The 27,300-nt window shown below is 35.9% G+C and overlaps 1 protein-coding gene across 35 annotated transcripts in view; it reads left to right on the top strand.

Annotated features, from left to right (window-relative positions):
* The window catches only part of Ptprd (protein tyrosine phosphatase receptor type D), a 2,581,289-nt gene that overhangs the window by 126,680 nt on the left and 2,427,309 nt on the right, over positions 1-27,300 (top strand). The window contains exon 1 of one of the 35 annotated variants that reach the window (XM_060365736.1): positions 13,561-13,640. The exons of the other annotated variants lie outside the window; for them this stretch is intronic. The gene's annotated coding sequence lies outside the window, so the exon portion shown is untranslated. Of the gene's footprint in view, positions 1-13,560; positions 13,641-27,300 lie in introns of those variants that run through there. 35 annotated transcript variants of the gene reach the window in all.

Here is a 27,300-nt window from a genome sequence, read left to right as displayed (position 1 = left end):
AGCTATTCTAAAATGACATGACATATTTATTATTTAAAATAGAAAAGGCATCTGGAATCTATAAGAGATGAATAAGTTAGTAGAAAAGAGATCAATGAATTAGCTCCCTATCTCTGCGGTGAGTGTATGACTATCATTGAACCTTTTTCAATTCATTAAGCCCCTACACCTATATTGACTTTTAGTGTACTGACATTACACTTTTAGTGTAGTGACATTTAACTTTGGCTATCTCAAATACAAAGACAGGAACTTACAACAACTTAAAAGCAAAGCTCACCCACCTCTCTTCAGAATTCAAGAAAAGAGATAAGCTATTTTTGCCATTCCCCACCTGAAAAGCAAAGTACACAGTGGTGAGTGCTATGAAATGTTCTCCTCATCTGTGGTATCAGTTAACATTACCAAAATTTCCATTTATACAACCTTGGAATAATATTGAGTTCAAGGAATATTATATTTGACTGGTCTCAAAACTATAATCACTAATATTTTTTCTGCTTATGTATTAATGTTTCAAATAAAAGCACTACATAGATTTTCAGTTAAAATGTGTTGTAAACCTAGACCTGTTATTATCCCTTTCCTATTGTTTTTATGCTACTTGGACATGATCTTTTCGAAGGGTAGCAATGGCACTCTCAAAGCATTGTGTGCATGAAACAGGGAACTGTCAGTGAGTTTCATTCAGAACTATAACATGCAAAGTTTCTGTTCAAGGAAATTGCAACTTTATTTGCAGCATGCTTACTTCAAATAATGGTATGCCTGTCAACTACAAAGGGGAACATTTTATAGAAATACAATATTGCCTAACAGAATTTATTCTAGCTTTCTGCAGGTATGTCTTTCAGTTGTTTCCTGATTAGCCCCTGGTGGCAGGTAGGTGCTTCACAGCTGTTTGATTCAGTGGCTGATATAACTATTTTTTGAGAACACAATTGACAGCTTGGCAGTCAGCATTCTCAAATGATCAGTGGAGCTAAGACAGCATCCCTTGCTTAATGCAGCTCTTTCTTAAGACTTCAATATTTGTGCCAGCTGAAAAATAACATATGTACCAATTCTTGACCTTTGAATCCAAGTAAGGCTAGTTGCTTTTTTTTTTTTTAACCTTTGCTGATAAATACAATAGCACTCCGAATATACTACGTAAACTGAATGAATTTGCATCGGTATACCTTAATTGTCCTGAGATATTAGGAATGACATTTATACTCTACTAGGTGACAAAGCACTCGCTATTCAAACTTGAGTGCTTTTTGTTTTTAAAGGTTGCTCTGTTTCTCAGTCAGAATCTTCACATCTCTAGCTATGACAGCTTTTGTTTAGTTTTACAGGGTATCTGAACAACTTACACTTACTCCTTAAATATGATAAGCAAAGATTTCACAACTTATAACAAAAAGAAAAAGAAAAACAGATTTCAGTGTAGTTCCCATTACCTAGCTTTATATCTCCGGAAGGGGGGGGGCATTTTAATTTCCTGATTCTCATATATTTCTCTCTAAAATTATGTGAAGAATGTAACATACTGCCTTATAGAAAATCCCACTAGTGAAGAGAAGCCGTAGAAAAGGAAAAGTTGTAAATAAAGTTGGTTTCATAATATTTTGATCTAATTGGCTTGTCTCTGGTCCCAACTTCTGTTTTGTTTTGTTTTCCTTTGTTTTATCTTGGCGGTTTTTATGTATTTATTTTTGCCAAATGTTTCTGAATAAGTACATCTTTTAAAGTAATAATATCAACTAGTAATCAGATAAAGTTGGTCTCATTTGTTATCACAATTAACTTTTGCAGAAATCTGTTAATCAAAATAAGTCCAAAGTTTTGCTTTTAGTGCTGTGGGTATGGAATTTGTCTAGACCCCCTGTTCAGGTGTAGCCCATGTGCAGCTCAGTCTACATGCAGTTCCATAGGTAAGAAGAGCAGGGGCATTCTCTGACATGGACTCAGTGGCCAGCTCTTTGATCACCACACACTGGTGAGATAGACTAACTAGGCCACAGAGAAAGAGGATCCTGCTGTTTTCTTACATGAGCTCATATAAATGTTAGTACCATTAGCAAGTGGTCTGAACTTTCACATTCATTAAACTTGATGGCTGGGAATGATTAAGGAAATCAGATTTTTGTAATGCAAGAATGAAAAGTATCCAGAAAGGCATTGAAATCCTAAGTTTGTTTGAAATTTTATATATGCAGGGTATGCTTATCATGGATGGAACAAAATAATAAGTTCTAATTCTGGAATCAGAGGAATATATATATATATATATAATTTTCCCTGCAAACAAACAAAACATAGTACACACACACTTACTTATGTAGATGTAAACAAGTACATGACTCTCACATGCCAGTTGGCTATCCGGTTGATAGAATGCTTGAGAAAATCAGGTAAAACTAATTTGTAAAATTCTTGTAAATAACAGTTGTTCTAGCTGCTGCTCTTTTAAAGACTCAATATTATTATTATTTTTTTTTTAGCAACCATATCAAGTGTCCCAGAAACACCAGCAGTGCTAGTGCCCTCTTCCACCTTTCGTGAACACCTGCATGGATATGATATATATATATATGTGTGTATATATATGTATATATCTGGAAAACCAGACACACACGTACATGTAAATACAATTAAAATAATGACTAAAACTAAAACTAACGTTTGTCCTTTGTTAATAAAGAACAAATACAAAATAAAATTTTCCACTGAAGTGGGAAATAAGACACAGAAACTGAGATAAAATATGTTGGCCTTAGTTTATGAACTGAGGGAATTGTGTGAGAGAAATAGGAGCTAAGTAATACACACTTTAATACACACTTCTATTAATAGATATAGGTATGGAAAACTATAAAGAAATTCATATTAATATTTCAAAGCAATAACATGATATTTTCTCAACTTCAGGTAAATTTAAACGTTTTCAAAAAATTTTGACAATGTCTCTAATAATTTCTAAGTTTTAACAGTGTTAGATAGTGCCTGATTTTAATATGCTTTGTGAAAATTAGGAAGAAGAGAAAGAAAGAATGAGCCAACAACCTTTGGTTATCATTGGTATATTTAGTAAATAATTTCTCATTCATAAAATCTCAGGTTTAATTGCAGATAGATAATAAAACTGATGAGACTAGATGACCAAAAACTCATCTAGAAATCTGAACTTCATCTGTGTTTACACTGGTATAAGAGTTCTAATATTAACTTTTATGGTTGTATAGATTTTGCTTTCTGAATAAAAAAACATGAGTTGTTCTTTTCTACCTCTCCTTGGCTCTTTGCTATTTCACAGCATGATAGTTTAGATAAGTGCTTAAAAGTTTTGATTATTATGAAAGTTTTATACCTTGAAAGTGACCTACCTTCCTTCTGTAAATTATTTAAATGACATGTGAAATGAAGAGAGATGATGTGAGGTATTTTTGAAGGGACAGTGAAATACCCGTCTAATGTAGGAGAACAAACTTGTGTGAAGGAGGTCATACTAAAATTATTAGAATATCTATGAGTGTCAGTTCTGTTGGTGCGAGAATATGAATACCCTGTTTCATCAAGTTTATTATCAATTTTAAGGTCAGGTCATTTTAAAGTTATTTGTTCTTTGATGACTTTGATAAGCTTTGTCCACCAGCAAGGTGCTTAGGAAGAGGTCATAACTTGAAAGTATGAGACACCTTTCTCTTAAAGGGTGAACAGTAGAGTACATGGTGGCGTCTTAGATACCATGAAAAATGTGTCTTATTGCGCACTACAAACCCTACAGGTACTACAGGGTGTTAAGCCAGATCGTAAAAGAGCTGAATGTTAATTGTAATAATGTTTGCAGTTCATTTAGCTCAAATGGATTATGAATTATTCATGAAGCAAGCAAAACACTAGTGATATTTCTGCTAACTGAGGCCACGACCTTCTTTGAGCAAAGCATTGAAAGTAAGGTTAATAATACAAAAACCAGCTATTAACTAACAAGCTAGAAAAGCAATCTAGTATATAGAGCATACATTTTATATATTACATATTAAATTTTCTAATATTAATGCTTTTGAAGTCTTAAAATTGTTGACATTTTATAAAGGTATAACTATATATTTGAGGATCAAATTAAACAAATAGACATATTTAAACTTTGTCATGTATCTTATTAATTAATGAATTTTACATAATTGGTATGTAAACATTTATATCTAATTTCCTCTGAACATTTTTAATCTACACATTTAGAAATAAATGTGTTTAAATGTCCCAAAATAATTTAACAAATTTATAATTACACACGTGATAAAAAAATTTCTCTGTATATAAAATACTATAGAATAGCTCACAACCACCCACAATAATCACCTTTTAAAACTAAGGAATAAAATTGGTTTTCATCTTGTTTCTATTAGAGCTGAAGCAGGAATATTGTTCATTCAGAAACACATACAATATCTCAGACAACACATCAAAGACTGAGGCAACAGGGACAAAGACAGAGACCTGACTGTTGGTTCATGGCACTTATTTAATAATCATATGTGTGTCACAAGCTGAGGTACATAGAAAATCTTACATGTTTTCACTGAGATAATGAAATTTCCTTTTACAACAATTTGTTTGTTTATTCATTTACAAAACAAATCAGATGAGATTCATTTGTTTATTGATTAGATTATTTTTCTGATTTATTTTCTGAAAGAGAAGTCATAAAATTTTATCTGGAGTCTAAATAATGCAGCAAAATATTAATATGGTACATACTAAAAATGTTATCTTTCTAAATGATTTTTATTAGTTGATAGTTTTCAGGAACAACTTAAGTTGCTTACTGAAAATTTTCAGAGTAAGATGTACTAACTTTTATTTTCAGTAGTTTCTATACTAGAACAATCATGAAAAAATATATGCTTCTGAAAATGTAGTAAAATTATGATTTTATTAAGGTTGATTTATTTTTGTACAACATATGCAAAACTTACTCTTATAATAATATAAAGAAAATAGTTTTAAATATTTAATTAATTTTATCAAAACTTTAGAAATCATATCTGCTGTAACGAACATGCCAAAAAATTAAAATTTACCAAGTACCAGTCTTATCTAGTCTATTTATAGTCTTACTATACGTTATTAAGTTTTAACTTTAGTTTTTATTCCAGTCAATAAGTTTAGCTGAGCAAATATTTTTAATTTAAATAAGTATATCCTTTTGTGTCCTGTGACATTACCATTACAGACTGTTTTTTTACATTCTAAATATTTCACATCTTAAATATTCACTACCAAAAATAAAAATATTGTCAAGCCTGAATTATTGTTATTTATAATTACAGCTGTTTCTCATCCACTTAGGAACTACATTATTTCAATTTAAGAATATTAAAATTACTTTTATACTCCATATTTATTGAAATTCTTACCTTAATCAAATACCTATCTGAACCCAAAAGAGTTGATAGGTATAAAATATTGATAAAATTTCTTGGAAAGCAGTGAATGCTCATATGTATATTAACAGTATATATATATATATATATATATTAACATTATAATGTTATTTTTTTTCTCAATGCAGTTTATTCAGGAACCTTGAACAATCTTCTGACCCTGGGGAAAACAAGCCCACAGCTTAAATAGTTTCTGGGTAGCCAACCCCAGCCATTATCCATGAGGATAAGTATATACCAAACACATAAAGAGACAATAAGTGGTGTTCTAGGATTCATTTTACATGAGAAATTCTCTTTTTTTTTTTTTTTTTTTTTTTTTTCAATGCAGTTTATTCAGGAACCTTGAACAATCATCTGACCCTGGGGAAAGCCAGCCCACAGCTTAAATAGCCTCTGGGTAGCCAACCCCAGCGTGCCACGTGGGCAATGCAGATAGGTCCACATACATGGAAGCAAGCCAGATCCTCAGCCTTAGCCAAATGTGGAGTTGTTCGTGACAGAGAGCACTCACCATCGGGAAGGTGGAAGGCGGAAACCAGCTCCATCTTTCAGGCGCGGCATTCCGCAGCTCTCTACAGTTCCCCCTTTTTGTTTTAGACGCATCAGGCAAGAGTAGAGGTCTGATCTCTGATATTAGAAATAAATTGGGACTTTGTACTGATGTTCATTTAGGTGATTCTCTTTTTATGATAAATACTATCTGGAATTCCAGCTTTCTCCCCTAACAACAGAATGGTAATAAAATCAGCAGAGGGGACAGAAAATCCTCCATTTGGCTCTAATCCATTTAAATCTTTCCAGTCTCTGTGACTCTACTACTGAAGTTCCTTAACACTCAAACATCAGCATCTTCCCAGAGTCTGTATACCAGCTCTCTCTCTCTTTGTATTCTGTGTGTTCATAATTTAAGAAACTGGGACAGGGTTTTTAGGAAAGTTCTTTCCTACTCAGATTAATGTTATTATTTCTTTTGATGATCTATTGTAGTCCTCAAAAAATATTGTAAGTAAAATAAGTAGGAGGATTTACAAATAGCTAATTTTAGTGAGAAAGAAAATTAAAAAAATACAAAATAAGCAAAAATTAATATACTAAGCTTCATATTCATAAAATTTAGTTTAAAGATAATGAATTGTTTGAATCATGTAAAATTAAATTCTTAAAAATATTTTAGGAGACTAATTTAATGGTTTTGTGCAAATTAATATGATGAGCAAACTTGTATACTTATGTATACAAGTTTCTATGTATGTTCTGAAATATTTATAATATTCTAAAATTTCATTTATTTATTCATGTATCTACCTATTTATTTGTTTATTTATTCACTTTGTATCCCCTCTGCGGCCCCCACCTTTGTCGCCTCCCAGTCCCACCCACCCTTCCTCTTCTCCCCTTATTCCCTAGTCCCATGATACAGGAAGATCTCCTCCTCTTCTATCTGACCCTACCAGATCAGGTCTCATAAGGGCTGGCTGCATCATCTTCCTCTGGAGCCTTGCAAGGCTGCACCCTCCAGGGGAAGGTGATCAGATAGCCAGATATTGAGTTCATGTCAGAGACAACCCCTGCTCCCCTTATTAGGGAACCCACTTGGGAACTAAGCAGTTTATGGGCTTCCTCCAAGCCTAGGGCCTAGGTTCTTTTCATGCATGGTCCTTTGGTGGAGTATCAGTCTATGCAGGCCCCTCTGGGCCCATGATTTTGGCTCTGTTGTTCTCTTTGTGGGGTTCCTGTCCCCTCCAGGTCTTTCATCCTCCCTCTTCTTCCTTAAGGTTTCTGGCACTTTGCCCAAAGTTTGGCTGAGTCTCAGTAGCTAGTGAGTAGAGTATTTCAGAGATGCTCTTTGGAAGGTTCCTGTCCTGTTCCTTGTCTTCTCCTATTTCTAATGTATATCCTTTTTGGCCTTCTGAATGATGGTTAAGCATCTTCCACAGGGTCCTCGGTGTTCAGCTTCTTTAGGACTACATATTTTAGTAAGCTTATCCTATATTATGTGGCTAATATCCACTTATAAGTGAGAATGTACCATATGTGTCTTTCTGCTTCTGGGTTATGTCACCCAGGATTATATTTTCTAGTTCCCAGTATTTAGTTTTAATTTCAAATACAGTTTTACTCTTCTAATATAATTTCTCAAAATGTATGACATACTGTTTAACATCCTTTCAATTTTTTCTGTAGATATTTTGATTAAATATCTAATTTTCACACTATAATTAGAACACATTTCCAAATTCTACAGTTATTACATTTTCAAGATAAAGTGATAGACCATAAGAAATTCTAGATTAAAGAAAGACACACATGGTATATACTCACCATTTATTCATATATGATAAAGAAAAATTAAAAAAGAAATCCTAGAGTCTACCCTCACATATAATAGGATGCCTGTGAATTTATCTTAAGTCATCTAACATTGTTAACTTTAGTTTCCTTAATGGCTAAGTAGAGAACTAACCAACTAACCAACCAACCTATTGATGAAAACCACTTACGCTTGGATGCAGAAATGTTTCAGTGGTTAAGAGCACTGAGTGCTCTTGTAGACAACTTGCATTTAATTACCAACACCTATGTGAATGCTGACAAACATTTTACCAGGACTGCAATGGGATGCAATGCCTGCCTCTGGCCTCAGATGGCACTGAAAGCATACAGTACACATGCAGACAGAAATACCCATATACATAAAACAAAAACAAATAAAATAACAACAACAACAAAATACCCACCACTTAAACCTTCTCAATGCTTGTAAAATGCTGATAAAATAATGACATCTAAGTTACCTGAGTATATTGGAAGGAATTACAGTAAAGATAGGTGATAGATAGATAGATAGATAGATAGATAGATAGATAGATAGATAGACAAATAGATAGATTCCAGGAGAGTGTAATCCCCTATTATTTATTTTAAAATAAATAATTTGATTCTGCTTTCATGATAAGTGTTTTGTTTTTTTTAAAGGTAGGAAAAAAGAATTAAATTTTACCTTGATATATTTGTAAAACAATGTTAGGAGATTCTACTTAAAAACATGTAAGAATTTATAATCTCCACTTAAATTGAACTCATTATGTAAATATATTGAAAGTGGGCTAGAGGTGTAAATCACAGATGTCAACTGGATGGGAAGTTTGTTACCAACAAAAGCTACTGCTCCCAATTCCCAGTGTGTTAATTACAGGAAGGCATCTGGTATAAAAATTTATGCTAAGCTAGGAAACATACAAATTTATGCCAAATACAGCATGTCAAAAAGACCTCTGCTTCTGGAAGTTGTAAGCCATAATTATTGCATTAGTGTATATGACTGAAACAGATCATGGTTATTCAGTGCTATTAATATTAAGCACAAAAGAAGTGTATTTTATGAGTACTACACACTTCAAATTATCATGTAAGCCTTGAAACAATGAATAAAGAAAAAGCTGTTACATATGAATAATTATACCACAGGGTAAACATATTTTAATTTTAGATTAACACATATAAATTCTAAACTTTAAAAATAATTGAGGAATAGGTATGAACGAAGCCATTCAAGTGTTAGCCACACACAGTTAAGAAATCGAGTGAACTATTTTAAAGTAAGCTACTGTGTGTGCTCATTCTGTCTAAAAACAAACATCCATGTTTGTTGGGACTTAAATATTTTTACAGCATTGTGTACCATCCATATGAATATACATTTCTGGCATTTGTAATTTTAGCTATTTGAAAGGTTTCTTATAGGGAAGAGAGAGAGAGAAGAAAAAGAAAAAGGTTAGGTGGATAAAGATGTGTGTGTGGGTCTAGAATGAGTTGGGGAGATGACATGAAAATGATCAAAATACATGGTATCAAATTTTCAAAAATTTTTTTGTTTTGTTTTGTTGACTGTTAGGTCTATTAAAAGAAAGGATAAGGCTGGTCAACCGATCTTCTATGCAAGAGGTTTATTAGGTGGGTATGGAGGGAAAGGGGGAACAAGACATGATGGAAAGAGAGAACATAAGGGCCTAGGGATGCCGAGAGAAGAGAGAGAGAGAGAGAGAGAGAGAGAGAGAGAGAGAGAGAGAGAGAAGAAGAAGCAAGAGTTACAAGGAGTAAGAGAGAGTGAGAGAGGACCATGTGTCAGAATGTTCCTTTAAGAGGCAAGGTAACCACCCCTTGCAGGTGTGGCCACCTATCTGGCAACACATGATGACATCATAAGTTGCTAGGTAATTCCAGAAGCAGGTTGTGTTCCAAAATACTAAAAGACTGGTCCTTTGTTGAGAGTGGGGTGTTTAACTCTCCCACTATTAATGTGGGGGGGGTCTATGTGTGGTTTAGGTTTTATTAATGTTTCTTTTACAAATGTGGGTGCCTTTGCATTTGGGGCATAGATATTCAGGATTGTGATATCTTCCTGGTGGATTTTTCCCTTGATGAGTATGAAGTGTCCTTCTCTATCTCTTTTGATTAATTTTGGTTGAAAGTCTATTTTATGAGACATTACAATGGCTACTCCTTCTTGCTTCTTACCTCAACCATGTTTGTAGCAGCTCTATTTGTAATAGCCAGAACCTGGAAACAACCCAGATGTCCCTCAACAAAGAAATGGATACACAAATTGTGGTACATCTACACAATGGAATATTACTCAGCAATAAAAAAACAAGGAAATCATGAAATTTGCTGGTAAATGGTGGGAACTGGAAAAGATCATCCTGAGTGAGCTATCCCAGAAACAGAAAGACACACATGGTATATACTCACTCATATAGACATATAGGATAAACCTATTAAAATCTGTACACCTAAAGAAACAAATCAAGAGAGAGGACCCTGACTAAAATGCTCAATCCTTATCCAGAAAGGCAAAGAAGTTGGACATCAGAAGAAGGAGAAAAGAGGGATCGAGTAAGGAGACTGACACAGAGGACCTCTGAAATGCCCTGACCTGCAGACTATCAAAGCAGATGCTGATACTTATGGCTAACTGTTGGGCGGAATGCAGGAAATCTTATGAAAGAATTGGGAAACAGTAAGATCTGGAGAGGAGAGGAACTCCACAAGACAGCAACAGAACTAAAAAATCTGAGCACAGGTGTCTTTCCTGAGACTGATACTCCAACCAAAGATCATGCATGGTGATAACCTAGGACCCCTGCACAGATGTAGTCCTTGGAAGTTCAGTGTCCAAGTAGGTTTCATAATAATAGGAACAGGGACTGTCTCTGACATGAACTGATTGGCCTGCTCTTTAATCACCTCCCCCCGAGAGTTGAGCAGCTTTACCAGGCCACAGAAGAAGACAATGCAGCCACTCCAGATGAGACCTAATTGACTAGGATCAGAAGGAAGGAAAAGAATACCTCCCCTATCAGTGGACTTGAGGAGGGGCATGTGTGTAGAGGGGGAAGAAGGGAAGTATTAGAATGGGAGGAGGGAGGAAACCACAGGGGGGATACAAAGTGAATAAAGTGTAATTAATAAAGAATTAAAAAAAAAACTTTATGTGCATCACTGTTCTGCTTGCAAATATGCATGTGCACAGCATGTGAGTAGTGCCAGTAGAAGCCAGAGAGGGTGCTTACTATCCTCAAACTGGAGCTTTAGAGGGCTGAGAGTCATGACTTGAGTGCTAGAAATTGAAATCTAGTCTTCTGGAAGAGTGCCAACTGCTCTTAACTGATGAGCCAACCTTCCACCCTCACATTGGTTTTGAACTCAGACTAGTATATAGCCATCTCTACAATGATTGTACTGAAGGGGCAAAGAATTATTGACAAAATTTCCTAACCATTTGTTGCATAAAATTCATTGCCAGATTATTAACCCATTTTTAAATGTATTTCTCTTTGGACCTTTCTGACAAGGGGGATCTGTAACTTAATAGCATAGTTACTAAGTCACTTCAAGATACTTATGGAAACACTCAGCAGTGTCTTAGGCAATGGTATAGTGTAAACCAATACCTATTACTACTTTCTTCAATCTTGCAGCTTAATTTTTTTTATGAATTAAATTTATTTATTACAATTCATTCACTTCGTATCCCTGCTGCAGCTCCCTCCCTTGTCTCTTCCCAAACCCACCCACCTTCTGTCTTCTTACCCTATGCCCTTCCCCTAGTTCCCTTTAGGAGAGGTTCTCTTCCCCTTCTATCTGACCCTAGCCTTTCAGACCTTATCAGGACTTTCTGCATCATCTTCCTCTGTGCCCTGGCAAGGCTTCACTCTTAGGAGGAAGTAATCAAAGAGCCAGGCCACTGAGTTCATGTCAGAGACAGCCCCTGCTTCCCTTATTAGGGAACCCACAGGGAACTGAGCAGCCATGTGCTCCCTTGAAGCAGGGATCTAGGTCCAATCCATACATAGTCCTTAGGCAGATTATTGGTCTCTGTAGGCCTCCCCGGCCTAGGTGTTTTGTTTCTCTTATGCTCCTTGTGGAGTTTCTGTCCCCTCCAGGTCTTTCTAGCTCCTGCTTCTTCTATAAGGATTCCAGCACTCTGCTCAAAGTTTGGCTATGAGTCTCAGCATCTCCTTTGATACACTGGTAGGTAGAGTTTTCAGAAGTGCCCTGTGGAAGGCCCATGCCCTAATCCTTGTCTTCTACTTAAAAAACAAAAACAAAAACAAAACAAAAAACATTGAATGTTTATTCTTTATATTAATTAGATATTTACATTGTATCCCAGCTGTAGCTTTCTCCCTTATTCCCTCGAAAACATACCCTCCCTCCCTCATCTTCTTCCATGCCCCTCTCCAAGTATACTGATAGGGGAGGTCCTCCTCCTCTTCCATCTCACCCTAGCTTATCAGGTCTCATCAGGACTGGATGCAATGTCCTCTTCTGTGGCCTGGCAAGGCTGCTCCTCCCTCAGGGGGAGTAATCAAAGAGCCAGCCACTGAGTTCATGTCAGAGACAGTCCCTGTTCCCCTTACTAGGGAACCCACCTGCATACTGAGCTGCCATGGGCTACATCTGAGCAGGAGTTATAGGTTATCTCCATTCATGGTCCTTGGTTGGAGTATCAGTCTCAGAAAAGACCTCTGGGCCCAGATTTTTTGATTCTGTTACTCTCCTTGTGGAGCTCTTGTCCTCTCCAGGTCTTACTATCTCCCCTTTCTTTCATAAGATTCACTGCACTCTACTGAAAGTTTGGTTATGAGTCTCAGCATCTGCTTTGATACAATGCTGGGTAGAGTCTTTCAACATCCCTCTGTGGTAAGCTCCTGTCCTGTTCCATGTTTTCTCCTTCTTCCAATGCCCATCCTCTTCCTTGTCTTCTACTTCGTATGTTTATCCTGTTCTTCTTCTGAATAGGATTAAGCCTCTTCCCTAGGGTCCTTGAAATTTCTTTAGTGAAACTTACTCTGCCCAGTTTCCCCTTGTCTGCCCTACCTTTCTTCTCCCATAACAAATTATCCCTTTCTGTTTCATAATTCCCTTTTAACTCCCGCCTTTTTGAGGACAAACTGTTCCCATGTAGTTCTAGCTTGCTTGGAACTCACTATATAGACCAAGGTGTCCTCAAACATGCATAGATTTGCCTGACTTTGCTTCTGACTGCCAAGATTAAGGATTTATGCCACTTCAGTTGGCTAAGTATTATGTGTTTTTATTTTATTTATTGTGTGTGTGTCATATTGAAAAGTTCTAATTACATGTTTTGTGGTGTGTTGGTAATCATTAAGTGTGTGGTATACATCCTTTGCAGACTGTGTTATCATAACTCTTGTAATTTTCAAGATTTTATGTCTATTGAAATTCAAGGAACACTATTTGCATTTTGGAGTAAGGGAGGACAAGGTTTATTTCATCTCTAACTCTCAGTTAACAAACATCATTGAGGAAAGCCAGGGCAAGTAAATAAGCAGGAAGGAAACAAGAAATTTACTTTCCAAGAATTTTATCTCTCTTCACATTTTGAGTCATTACAATCTAGTGTAACATTAGCCTTCAGTGACATTTGTATTTGCCTTGACCAGTTATACAAGAATTTCCAGTTGAAGAATGAATATTATAAAACAAAAATTTTTGCATGTTCATTTTCAATTCACTAAGGTAGCATTCCACATGATTAGAGTTCTTTTGTATGCAGGTTTCTTTGGCTCAGGCTGTAAATCTGTGGTCTCCTTGAGATAAGGACAGAGGTTTGAGCTCACATCAGTCAAGGTGCCGCTTCAGAGAATGATGTGTTTCAAACCCAGTCTGCTCAAGGTTAGTGCTTCATTTTTTATTTCTTTGTTTCTTTGAGAAAGAGTTTCACCAGGTAGTTATGACCAGCAAGGACTTTGCTATATAGACCAAGCTGGCCTAAAACTCACAGAGATGTACCTGCCTTTGCAAACAGAGTGTTAAGAAAAATCTGTGGATTACCACACCTGAATTAGCCTTTTTCTAGGTTCCACTTTCTTTTCCTCATTTGCCCTGCCATATCAGCTCACACATGAACTGTTTCTGAGTTATTTTTCTGGTTTTAACAGCAATTGGGAACACATATTTGCAAGTTAGATGGTATAAAAAATGAAGTCAGTTGAAGTAGAGATATGAAGTAGGATCTGAAAGGAATTACAGAAGAATAGTAGATGCTTGTGATCAAATCACATTTTGAAATTCTTCAATAATTTATAAACCATTATATTTTTAAAGTTCTCACATTACCTAATCATTTCTTTATATTGTTGTAACACCTTTGCATAAGTTTTGTTCAGGAACTTTTGGAAAAGGAACTCTGTAGAAAGCAAGCTAGATTTTCACTTTTACTGGATGTAATCTAGTATTTTATTATAGAACAGTACTTAAATATAGAGGTACTAAAAAGGAGATTAGAAATAGAGAAAAAATAGGAGCATCAAAATTGGGGCCTTGCAACATGAGATGGCTACACGTTGAGAAAATAAAAATAGGTCCATAATTGTCATTTGATATAAATCTCAATACCAAACAGACAAAGGATCTCAACAGAAGGCCTGATAGCATGAACCTCATAGAACAGAAAGTGGAGAATAGTTTTTAGTTCACTGGTACAGGAAAGATTTTTGGACAGGGACACCAATAGCGTAAGAAGTAAGTAAAACATGTAACGGAAATGCTATTTTTAAGGCAAAAGAAAACAATATGAGCACACTGACACACTACAGCATGGGAAAAGATAACCATTATACATTCAGTAGAATTTAGTATCAAAGTATATAAATGAAATAATAATACTGAACACCAAGGAAATAAACATCCCAGTTTAAAAATGAAGAACAGGACTAAACAAAAATTACATAAAAAATGAGACACGAAAGACTGAGCAACACTTAATAAAAATGGTCAACATTAATCAACAAGCAAATAAAAATGAAAACTGCTTAGCAATTTCTTTTGTTTTTAATTTATTCATTTTTGCATTAATTACATTTGATTTCATTGTGTAAATGTACCACTATTTCTATATCCATTCCTCAGTTGAGGGACATCTGGGTTGTTTCCAGATTCTGGCTATTACAAATAAAGGTGCTATGAACATGTTTGAGCAAATGTTGTATAATTGAGCATATTTTGGATATATGCCTAGAAGTGCAATAGCTAGATCTTGAGGTAGCACTATTCCTAATTTTCTGAGAAAGTGCCATAATGATTTCCAAAGTGGTTGTACAAGTTTACATTCCCACCAGCAATGGAAGAGGGTTCCCCTTTCTTCACATACTCTCCAGCATGTGTTCTCACTTGAGTTTTTGATCTTAGCCATTCTGATGGATGTAAGGTGAAATCTCAGGGTCATTTTGATTTGCATTTTCCTTATGACTGAGGACACTGAGCATTCCTTTATTGAGAATTCTCTGTTTAGCTCTATACCCCATTTTTTTAATTGGATTACTTGATTTGTTGCTTTTTAACTTCTTGAATTCTTTATATATTTTGGATATTAGCCCTCTGGCACATGTAGGTTTGGTGAAGATCTTTTCCCAATCTGTAGGTTCTCGTTTTGTTCTGATGACATTGTCCTTTGCTTTACAGAAGCTTTTCAGTTTCATGAGGTTCCATTTATTGATTGTTGATCTTAAGTCCTGTGCTATTGGTGTTCTGTTCAGGAAGTTGTCTCCTGTGCCAATGAGTTCAAGGCTCTTCCCCACTTCTCCTTCTAACAGGTTTAGTGTGTTTGGTTTTATATTAAGGTCTTTGATCCATGTGGACTTTAATTTTGTGCAGGGTGATAAGTACTGCTCTATCTCCATTTTTTTTATATTTAGATACCCAGTTAGACCAGCACTCTTTGTTGAGGATTCTACCTTTTTCCCATTGTATGGTTTTGGCATCTTTGCCAAAAACATCAGGTGTCTATAAGTGTGTGGGTTTATTTCTTGCTCTTCTATCCGATTCCGTTAATCCACGATTCTGTGTCTATGCCAGTACCATGCAGTTTTTATTACTGTTGTTTTATAGTACAGCTCAAGATATGGAATGGAGGTATTTCCATAAGATCTTTTATTGTATAGAATTGTTTTAGTGATTCTTGGTTTCTTGTTATTCCGTATGAAGTTGAGAATTGTTCTTTCAAGTTCTATAAAGATTTTTGCTGATTATTTGATGTGACTTGCATTAATCTAGATTGCCTTTGGTAAGATAGCCATTTTTACTATCTTAATCCTGCCAAGCAATGAGCATGGGAGATCTTTCCATCTTCCGATATCTTTTCCAAGGCACAACCTGTGTCCCTGGCCAGCATTCCCAAGATTTTAAGTAGCATTAGGTATGAAATATTTCACAACAGGACTTTAAGACTGTACCTATTTTACTTGTTCTACTTTCCAAAATATTTTATAGATTCTTGTATCTCTCTTGCTTCTGAAATTACCTAGCCTTATCATAGTTCATGAATAGAATGCAATATCAAATACTTTTTTTAATGAGTCCAACATATCTACACTCTTTTCCTTGGGTAATAGTCAAAGACATAAGATTTTTTTCTACCAGTTTTTCCCGATCATAAGGTGTAAATTATTTTTAATTATTCTTTAATTTAATAATTATTCTTTAATACATAATTAGATCTAAAACATAAATTAGGAAAGGGAAAATTAGAAACAAATTCCTAGTACCTTAGGAATTAGTACATTAAGGCTTCTGTGCTTTCTTAAAAAAACAAAACAATATTTCATAAGTGCTAATTTATAAAAAAGCTATTGTGGTTTAAAGGAGTAATACTTATTCTTTTTTATAAATTTATTTTTTATTCACTTTATAACCTGAATATAGCCTCCACACTTTCCTCCTGATCCTACCCTCTCACTCTCTTCTTCCTTCTCCTCTCCCTTTCTTCTCACAAAAAGGTGAGCCCCCTCTGTAATCAACCCACCCTAGCATATCAAGTTCCATCATGACTATAAACACCCTCTTCCACTGTGGCCTGGCAAGGCACCCTGCTTATCGTGAAGTGATCCAAAAGGAAGCAACAGAGTCAATGTCAGAGATAGCCCCACTCCACTTGCTAGATGACCCACATGAAGATCAGGCTGCTTATCGGTTACATATGTGTAGGGGTCCTAGGTCCACATGAATGACAAATAGGTTAAAAAAGAAATTAGGGAAAAACACCCTTCACAATAGCCACGTGTAATATAAAGTATCTTGGTTTAAGTCTAGTCAAGCAAACGAGAGCCCTGTATCACAAGAACTTCCTGTCCCTGAAGAGAGAAATTGTAGAAGATATCAGAATTTGGAAAGATCCCCCATGCTCATGGATTGGTAAGACTAACATAATAAAAAATGGCCATCTTGCAAAAGGCAATCTAAAGATTCAAAATAATTTCCGTCAAAATCCTAACACACGTTTTTACAGACCTTGAAAGCATAATTCTCAACTTCATATAGAAAAACAAAACAAAAACAATATTGAACAATAAAAGAACTTCTGGAGGTATCACTATTCCTAATTTTCTACAGAGAAATATGTATAAAAACTGCATGGGACTGGTTGATCAATGGAATAGAATTGAAGACCTGTAAATAAGCCATACACTTATGGGCACTTGATTTTTGACAAAAAAGCCAAATCCATACTAAAAAATGAAAGCATCTTCAACAAAAGATTTTTTTTCTATATTAGTGGCAAAGAATTTAGATCATGATAATTTTGAAGAACACAATGAACAAAATTATTTTTTGTGATGGGTAGATATTAATACATGGCTATATACTTTATTTAAAGGGGCAGTTGAGTGTCTGAGATTTTTCACTGGAGGATGATAAGAAGTAAACAGTTGGAGATGAAAATGGTTCATAGGTGAGAACACCCAGCTCAATGGGTGATAGGGAATAGAGAGAGCCACAAGACTTGCTTTAGTAAAGGGAGGGAATATAGATGGAGGTCATGGTCTGCAATATGTTATAGCTTCACATGAAACAACAACAAAATAACAATAACAACAACAACAAAGACTTAGGTAGTCAGTGTGTGTCATGAAGATCATTGCTAAGTGACTGAATGTCCTGGAGTGTCTGAGACAGGAAGTCAATAAGGTGTAAAATCTAGGTGGTATCAAGGAAGAATGTATGTTACATGGAGCTTTTGTAACCACATACTTTCTTTTTTTTAATTTTTTTATTTTTATTAATTACACTTTATTCACTTTGTATCTCCCCATAAGCCCCTCCCTCCTCCCTTCCCAATCCCACCCTCCTTTCCCCTTCTTCACACATGCCCCTTCCCAAGTCCACTGATAGGGGAGGTCCTCTTCTCCTTCCTTCTGATCTTAGTCTATCAGATCTCATCAGGAGTGGCTGCATTGTCATCTTCTGTGGCCTGGTAAGGCTGCTCCCCCCCAGGGGGAGGTGATCAAAGAGTAGGCCAATCAGATTATGTCAGAGGCAGTCCCTCTTCCAATTACTATGTAACCCACTTGGACACTGACCTGCCATGGGCTACATCTGTGCAGGGGTTCTAGGTTATCTCCATGAATAATCCTTGGTTGGAGTATGAGTCTCTGGGAAGTTCCCTGTGTTCAAATTTTCTGGTTCTGTTGCTCTCCTTGTGGGGTTCCTGTCCTCTCCAGATCTTACTATTTCCCACTTCTTACCTAAGATTCTCTGAATTTCTTGAAAAATATTTTTTGTATTCCTGTGTGTGTGTGTGTGTGTGTGTGTGTGTGTGTGTGTGTTAGACAGAAATGGTAGAACATGCCATTGGCATCTATTCTATTCTTCTACCATGTGGGGTACTCTGGATTGTGAAAGATAATAACTTTACCAAAGGAGCTATCTCACTAGCCCCTTCATTGTACTCATTCAGAAAAATTTACAATCAATATGACGCTCACACTTCTATTTCCTCTTCAACACAATTAGGTAATTTTTTCCTTACCTTTTTGAACATAATGAGGAATGTAATTAAAAGAAGAATCTAAATTTGAAAGTTAATATTGAAAATTCTAAGTATGTCATAAAATGAACATGTATTCAAACATGAACTCTGGAAGAAAAAATAAATAAACATGAGCCTTACATAGATGGAACCAGAGACTCTGTAGTATAGTTTACACTATTCCAGTAAGCCATACAGCATAATCTGTACTTAGTAGTGCTACTTAGAGTGATGTAGGCAGATTCTGAAAGTTTCTTGTTCTAGCTACTTTGTTGATTAAGACCTGTAAAATTTAAAAGATGAAGATTTTTCTAAGTAGTTTATATTAACCATGGAGCATGATGAAGATTGAGTATCATAATCAGACTGGCATCAGATAAAGTGTAAGGTACTCCTTAAAGGTTTTTGGGAGCAATTATGTTTATTAGGAACTGACAGGTTTTATTGTTTGTAATTGAATGTTGTAATTATAACCACCATGAACAAGTTAATTCAAAGGAGATTTTAACAATTATTTTGCAGAAGATGAGCAGCATTCTTAATAGATTTCCACAGAAAATGAATATATCTGATGAAGTTTCTATCCATACTACATGGTTGAAAGGGAGGAGAAGTGGAAAAGACAAGAGGGAATGGATTGAGAAAGGAGTAGAGGTGGGAGGGGAAAACAGGGGAGAGACTAGGAGAGGCTTTATTTACATACTTATATATTCTTAGCAGCCTCAACAAATATGGCTAGAGAGTTAAAGGTATATAATGTAAAACAAATATTAAAAAACTGCAGCCTCTTTAATTGTACAAAGAACTATCTGAAAATGTTATAGAAATACTGAGTGAATTTAACCAAGGAGACAGATGATTTTATCTATCTATCTATCTATCTATCTATCTATCTATCTATCTATCTATCTATCTATCTATCTTGATTTTAAATCTTAAGAGTGCCCATGCCTTCTCTCATTGTATTCTTTTCCTTCCCTCCTTCCCCCTTTCATTCCTCCTTTCTCCCAGAAAAGGAGAAGGTTGACAGCTGTGTCAACCTTCCCCAGCACATCAAGTCACATCAGGATTGAGTATATCTTCATTCCCAGAGGCCAGGAAAGGCAGGCTTGTTGGGGGAAGTTATCCAAAAGCAGATGATAGAGTCGATGTTAGAAACACCCCACCCCATATAAAGTCAACCCATATGAAGACCAAGCCTCCCGTAAGCTACATGTGTGCAGGAAGGCCTATGTCCAGATCATGCATGCTCCATAGTTGATGTCTTAGTTTCTAAAAGCCCCCATGGAACTGGGTTAGTTGTCTCTGTTAGTTTTCTTGTGATGTTCCTGTTCCCTCTTGTTCCTTCTATCTTTCCCCCAACTCTTCCATAGGACCCTCAGATTTCTGTTCCATGTTTAGCTGCAAGTCCCAGCATCTGTTCTTATTCTCTGCTGGCTGGAGCCTCTCGTACTACAGTTAAGTTAGGCTCCTGTATGGAAGCATAGCATAGTATCATTATTAGTTTCAGGGGCTGGCTCTCTACCATATGGTGGTTCTCAGGTTGGGCCAATTATTGGCTGGACTTTCCCTCAATCTCTGTTTCCTCCATGTTCCTGTACTTCTTGAAGGCAGGGTAAATTCTGGATCACAGGATTTGTCGGTGGGTTGTTGTTCCCTTCTACCACTAGCTAGGATATGGTCACTCCAGTCTTCATCTCTCTCCTCCCCGCACCATTAGGAGTCTCAGATAGAGTCACACTCATATTCTCTCAGCATCCTACTCTGTTCCAGGCCTTTAGTTTGACAAAGTGATGGGCCACCTCAGTTTCTCTTCTTGTTCCCTTCTCACTTCCCCTACCCTGTTCTCCCCATATCTGATACACAACCTTATATACCTTCCCCATTCCATCTCTTCTCCAGTTCTTTCTCTTCATCCACTTCTACTCTGTAGCCTATTTCCCCTTCTGAGTGGCATCCCATATCCTCCCTTTGGGCCCTCCTTGTTACTTAGCTTCTATGGAACTGTGCATTGTAGTATGGTTATCCTGGACTATAGGTCTAATATCTGCTTATAAGTGAGTACATACCATGAGTGTCTTTCTGAGTCTGAGTTACCTCACTTAGCATGATCTTCTATTATTATTATTGTTGTTGTTGTTATTTATAATTTATTCATATTGTATCCCAGCTATAGCCCCCTCTTACATCTCTTCCTGGCCCAACCTTCTCTCCCTCTTCCTCCTCTGTACCCCTCCCCTAGTCCACTGATAGGGGAGGTCCTCTTTTCCTTATATCTGACCCTAGCCTGTCACCTCTCATCAGGACTGTTTTGATCCTCTTTCTCTGTGGCCTAGTAAAGCCACCTCACCAGGGGGAGGTGATCAAAGAGCAGGCAACTGAGTTCATGCCAGAAACTGCCCCTGCTCCCCTTACTAGGGAATTCCCATGGAGCCTGAGCTGCCCATGGGCTACATCTGAGCCATAGGGTCCAGGTCCTCTCCATGCATTGTCATTGCTTGAATCATCAGTCTCTGCAGACCCCCTGGGCCCAGAGTTTTTAGCTCTGTTCGTCTCTTTGTGGTCTTTCTATCTCCTGTCCCCTCCAGATCTTTCTATCTCCCCCTTCTTCCATAAGATTCCCTGCACTCTGCCCAACGTTTGGCTATAAAACTTATACCTGATAAGCTAGGGTCAGAGTAGGTGAGGAGGACCTCCTCCAACAGTCGCCTAGGGGAGGGACATAGGGTAAGGAAGTAGGAGGGAGGGTGGGATTGAGAGGAGATGAGGGATGTTGCTACTGCTGGAATACAACGCAAAATAAACTGTAATAAATAATAGTAATAATAATAATAATAATAAAGAAAAAAAATTTTAAAGGTAGTCAAGGCTCTGTATAACATTTTTAAAAATTGAATCCCCGCAATGATCAGAAAGAACATGAGCATCTTTTCAATATCACTAATCACATGGGAAATAAATATTAAAAATATTACAGTGAATTGTCACCTTGTGATTTTAAGATGTAAAGGTTTGTAAAAACCAATGCTAAAACTTGTTAGAATGGACATATAAGCAAAGGAACATTTATTTTCCATTGTTCACACTGAGAATTTATTCAAGTGTAATAAGAAATCCTATAGTGGTTCTTCCAAAAGCATGTGTGTAACTCCACATATAGTGGTTCACACCTATAATTCTAGAGAAAGATTACTATTAACTTTAGGGATGCCTCGAGTACAAATACAATGAGTTAAGGCTCCCCTTTGCTACAACATGAAACACTATGTAAAAAGAAAAAGAAAAAAAAAAGGAAGGAAGGAAGAAGGAAAGAATCCAGTAACCCAGGAATCCGAATTTTGAATGTATCCAAAGGACACTGAAGAAATACTTGGCCTACCTTGCAGTGCTGTTCACCATTACCAACATACAGAAAAACAAACAAGGCATTGGTCAATGAATGGATAGATTAAACATATATTCCTACCCATAGTGGAATAGTAGTTAGCCAGAAAGTTAGAACAATTTAAGTATTTGCAAAAATGTGGATGAACCTAAAAATGAAATGAGCCAGACACATGAAGACAGACACTATGAGCATAATTCTGTAGGAGGGAGAAACTGAACTAATGCAAAGGAAGGGACTGAGGTGGGGAAATTACAGGTGCTTGAGGGTGATAAGAACATATTATTTACATGTGTAAACAGCACTTTGATTCCATTAATTTGAGCAATTGGTAAGTACTAATTAAATAAGGGAAAAGACTAAAAATTTTCAGGCATGAAAAAGTGATTTCCAGAGGATCTGCTGTATAGCATGCACATACAGTGTTGTTGATAATTGGTACTGTTGATTTGAAATTTGCTGTAAGTTCTGTAATGGCAACTAGGTGATCATTAATGGGCCAATATGATCTGCATAAAGTGTGGGTGTACCACTTCACTGTTTACTTAAAACTGGTGTAAAAAAAAAAAAAACAACAACAAAGACTTCATCCTAACATGTGTTCATTTTAGATCCAAAGAACATTACTGGGAAGTATTTTCACAGGCAAGCCTTCTCAGAAAAAAAAAAAAAAAAAGAAAAAGAAAAGAAAATTGACCTCACATGGGTGCTTTAATAACTGTCTATATAAAATACCTACTTTTTTGAGCCCCTTTGATTGTTACTTACCCAAAACTCTGCTTGGAATTTTGGAATTTGGAAGCAATCTAATACAAAGAAGAAGAGTCCAGTCAGTGAGGGTGTGAATGAACATGGGTAACATAGTCTTAGGTTGTGGTACTTATTTATGTGAAACAAAACAAAACAAAAAACATGAAAAGGAAAACAGAAGGGAAGGAAGGAGAGAAGGAATATAGGTAGATAAATAGGTAAGTAGGTAGAAAAGAAGATTTTACTTCAAAAGAAGAAAAAATAAAAACGAAATCTGTAGAGCAATTTTCTCAGAATAATTAATGTCTGTGTAAAATTCCAATATATGAAGGTTCTTATTATCAATTGTAGAGAATTTTTATAGGCATAATAATAATTTAAACATAAAGATTTCTATGAGAGTTTTAAATATCGGCATTAAATAACTAATTTTGATGAATGAAAATACATACATAAGTAAATGTGCTCATCAGAGTGTACTTTTCTAAATGTGTTAAACTCTTTGAGTATAACAGTCTCTATGAAGGTGTCTTCCGAAATTTTTTTGGAAAATGACCTTGAATGTCTTGTGCTAATTTCAGTGATGAACTTGAAATTATCAATTAGATAACCAGAAATAAGCCTATCAAAACTCTTTTACACAGCAGTTGCTACAAAGTCTTTTATAATTTTTTTATATTTTTATTTTTATTTTATTTTATTAATTGCACTTTATTCACTTTTTATCCCCCCCCATAAGCCCCTCCCTCCTCCCCTCCTGGTTCCACTCTCCCTCCCCCTAATTCACGAATGCCCCTCCCCAAGTCCACTGATAAGGGAGGTCCTCCTCTCCTGCCTTCTGATCTTAGTCTATCAGATAACATCAGGAGTGGCTGCATTGTCATCTTCTGTGACGTGGTACGGCTGCTCCACCCCAGGGGGAGGTGATCAAAGAGCAGGCCAATCAGATTATGCCAGAGGCAGTCCCTCTTCCCATTACTATGGAACCCACGTGGACACTAAACTGCCATGGGCTACATCTGTGCAGGGATTCTAGGTTATCTCCATGCATGGTACTTGGTTGGAGTATGAGTCTCTGGAAAGACCCCTGTGTTCAATTTTTTGGTTCTGTTGCTCTCCTTGTGGAGTGTCTGTCCTCTCCAGATCTTACTATTTCCCACTTCTTACATAAGATTCCATGCACTCTGCCCATCAGTTGGACATAAGTCTCAACATCTGCTTTGATAGTCTAAAGGGCAGAGCCTTTCAGAGTCCATCTGTGGCAGGTTCCTAGCTGGTTTCCTGTTTTTTTGTTTTTTGTTTTTGTTTTTTTTTTTTTCTTCTTCTTCTTCTTCTGATGTCCATCCTCTTATCCTCTTTGTCTTTCAGGATGGGGATTGAGCATTTTAGTCAGGGTCCTCTCTCTTGATTAGTTTTTTTAGATGTATAGATTTTAGTAGGTTTATCCTATGTTATATGTCTACATGATTGAGTATATACCGTGTGTGTCTTTCTGCTTCTGGGACAGCTCACTAGAGATGATCATTTCCAGGTCCCACCATTTACCAGCAAATTTCATGATTTCCTTATTTTTCATGCTGCAAAGTCTTTTTCCACTGCCATATTGTACATTTCACTAAATGAAAGATTGGCTAGATCACTGAGTAACTGCTGTTTTATTCATCATGCTGCCAAAAGATGCAGTGTTGCCATTGTTAACACTATGGAATGCTAGTTGTTGTTCAATTCTAGTCTATATAGACTCTTCTACAGCCTCCAAATCCAAGGAAAGATTGAAATTAAGAATATGTTTGAAGAGATTCGAAGGATGATAGCTCAAAGCTAAAATCATTTGATGTTCTTGTAGAAGAATAGGGTTCTAGCCAGGTACTTTCCAGGAACACATAGGATAAATGAGAGGACCAACTCCCACAAACTGTCATCTGACCTTCACACAGATGGTGTGGAATACATGATCCAATACACATACACACAAATAATAAAATAGCAATAGTAACAATAGAAATATGGTTACAAACCAAGTGTAAGTTCCTCACAGTCATTTAATACAAAGAAAAATAAAATAAGATGAAGATATATTCAAGGTCATAGAAATGACCGATAAAGCATCTGGTAAGAAGGTGACCCAGATTTTAAATTCCATTCCACTGTCAGAAAAGACATAAACTAAAATGTAAATGTCACAGAGCTGTTTTTTTTTTTTCTTTTTTACAAAATAGAATGATGGAGTTACCTGTTAATCACACATCACAGCAATTTTAATTTAGAAATTAATTCTCAGTTGAACCAGAGAAATAAGAAAATAGAATTAATTAAAAAGAACAGTGAATTACTCTTCTCCAAAGTACCAGAGTACCTTAAATAATGTTTGGCTCATAACAGATTTTCAGACTGATGTTTAGTAAGTTAACACATATTTTGCTATCTGGGGCATTTGAATCCACATACTGAGACAAATAGATGCTACCTATCAGATAAGTGCAATTTATATTTTGTTAAATTTTGCTATTTATTTTTATATCACTTGCATGAATGTTTTACCTGGATGTATGTATGTGTGCCACATGCATGCCTGGTGCCAGCAGAGTACAGGCAAGAGCATCAGCTTCCCTAGAATACAAGTTAGAGACCATTTTAAACTAACACAGTGATTCTGAAAACCAAATGTGGAAACCTTGCAAGCATATCAAAGTTAACCACTGAGATATGACTACAGTCTGAAGATAAGTATAGTCTTAAAATTGCTGACAAAGGATTATTCATAAAAAGCTGTGTAATAACAGTAAAGAGTTAAAAATAATATACACTTTTCTTGTGTACTCAGAAATTTTAGTAAATAAGTGTACTTTTAAAAAAATTGAAAATCAAGATGATGTTTTAAACCAAATTTTTTTGTGTTTCATAAATAATAAAATCCAAAATTTGACTGTCAGCTGATAATAATAGCCTACCAAAATAATAATGGTTTTTAATGTATTAAGAATAAAATGTTTCATCCCAAAGAACAGTGGTTTTAAAAAATGAATTCATGCTGATCAGTGTGCTGACTGAGGAAAAGCACATCAGTCAAACAACATGACAGCAAAATATATGATCAAATTCCACTAGCGTGGTTCCTTCCAAGGGCGATAGCTTAATTTGAACCAGAACTGGACGCTTCTTTCACTTTGTGCATACTTAAAGATTCATAAAAAAATATACCATAGATCAGAGACTATAAATTCTGAAAGACATTGAATAAAGCAGTAAATAATTGTGGTGTGCACTCTTGAAAATCTCTCTGAATTATTGATAAGTAGCTTGACTTCCAAAGCAGAAATTGCTTATAGCTCCCAATAGTAAAGTGATATTACAATGAGGTGAAGAAGTTAAGCTTATGTTTTATCATACATCATCTTGAGGCACAATTTAAAATATTTAATTTCACCTTTAAATTTAATAACTTATGAGTGAGTGGTATTTGTATTAAGCACAAATATAACCAAGCTAATAAAATATTTGCAATGGCTCTAAATGCGGAAAAGCACAAAATATTAATAAGAAACAATACTTTGTTAGATGGCTCCCTTCTCACTGAACTTAGAGCAAATTTGCTTACCATTGGGTGACATTATAAGGTCATATTGCTGGGAGTTCACACACTCCCTTACCCCATTCTTTGAGCTACTGGGCTGGCTCCTAGAAAACTTAATGAGACTGTATTAGCACCAACATTCCTAGGTTGATATAGGAATGAAAACTATTCTTATCTCAGTGTATAGTTGTTCAGTGGGGTTAAAACCATCTTGTAGTCTCCACACAGCATTATGGACATGGTGTTCACTTACACTTTCTTTTGGTACGCTTACTGTGCTATTGTATATGAATGATCTTTTATCACGACCATGCCTGGTCCTCACCTATTTCACATGATACTAAGAAAAAACACTGAGTGAAGGAGCTGTGGAAATTCTTTATCAGTGTACTTTAGTCAGAAACACTGGGAAATGTGTTATCTATTCTCACAGAAATGGAACTTTATCCTCCTGTGTCTAGGCAATGACCAACTACTGAAATATAGAACAAAGGTCAAGTAAGGTTCAAGAGTTTGTAAGACTCAATACCTTAAGTTAGGAATATCATAAAAGTACTTCCTAAGTCACCACTAGCACTAAAGCCTTCATAGGACTCAAGAAGGCTTGAATTTGTTAGCCCAGCTAAAAATGCATAATTAGCAAATATAAAAATAGACAATATTCTTAACCTACTGGGAAATGGAGCTATATACATACATTCATATATATATATATGCAAATTAGGTATGGATGTATGTACTCACAATGCACTACCTTGACAAATACATATACAAACACACCCCACACACCCACAAGCCACCCTTTATACACTAAGAGAAC

This window comes from Meriones unguiculatus, chromosome 12, assembly GCF_030254825.1.
Source record: "Meriones unguiculatus strain TT.TT164.6M chromosome 12, Bangor_MerUng_6.1, whole genome shotgun sequence".
In the NCBI taxonomy this organism is placed as follows: Eukaryota; Metazoa; Chordata; class Mammalia; order Rodentia; family Muridae; genus Meriones; species Meriones unguiculatus.
This window is presented reverse-complemented; position numbering and strand designations above follow the sequence as displayed.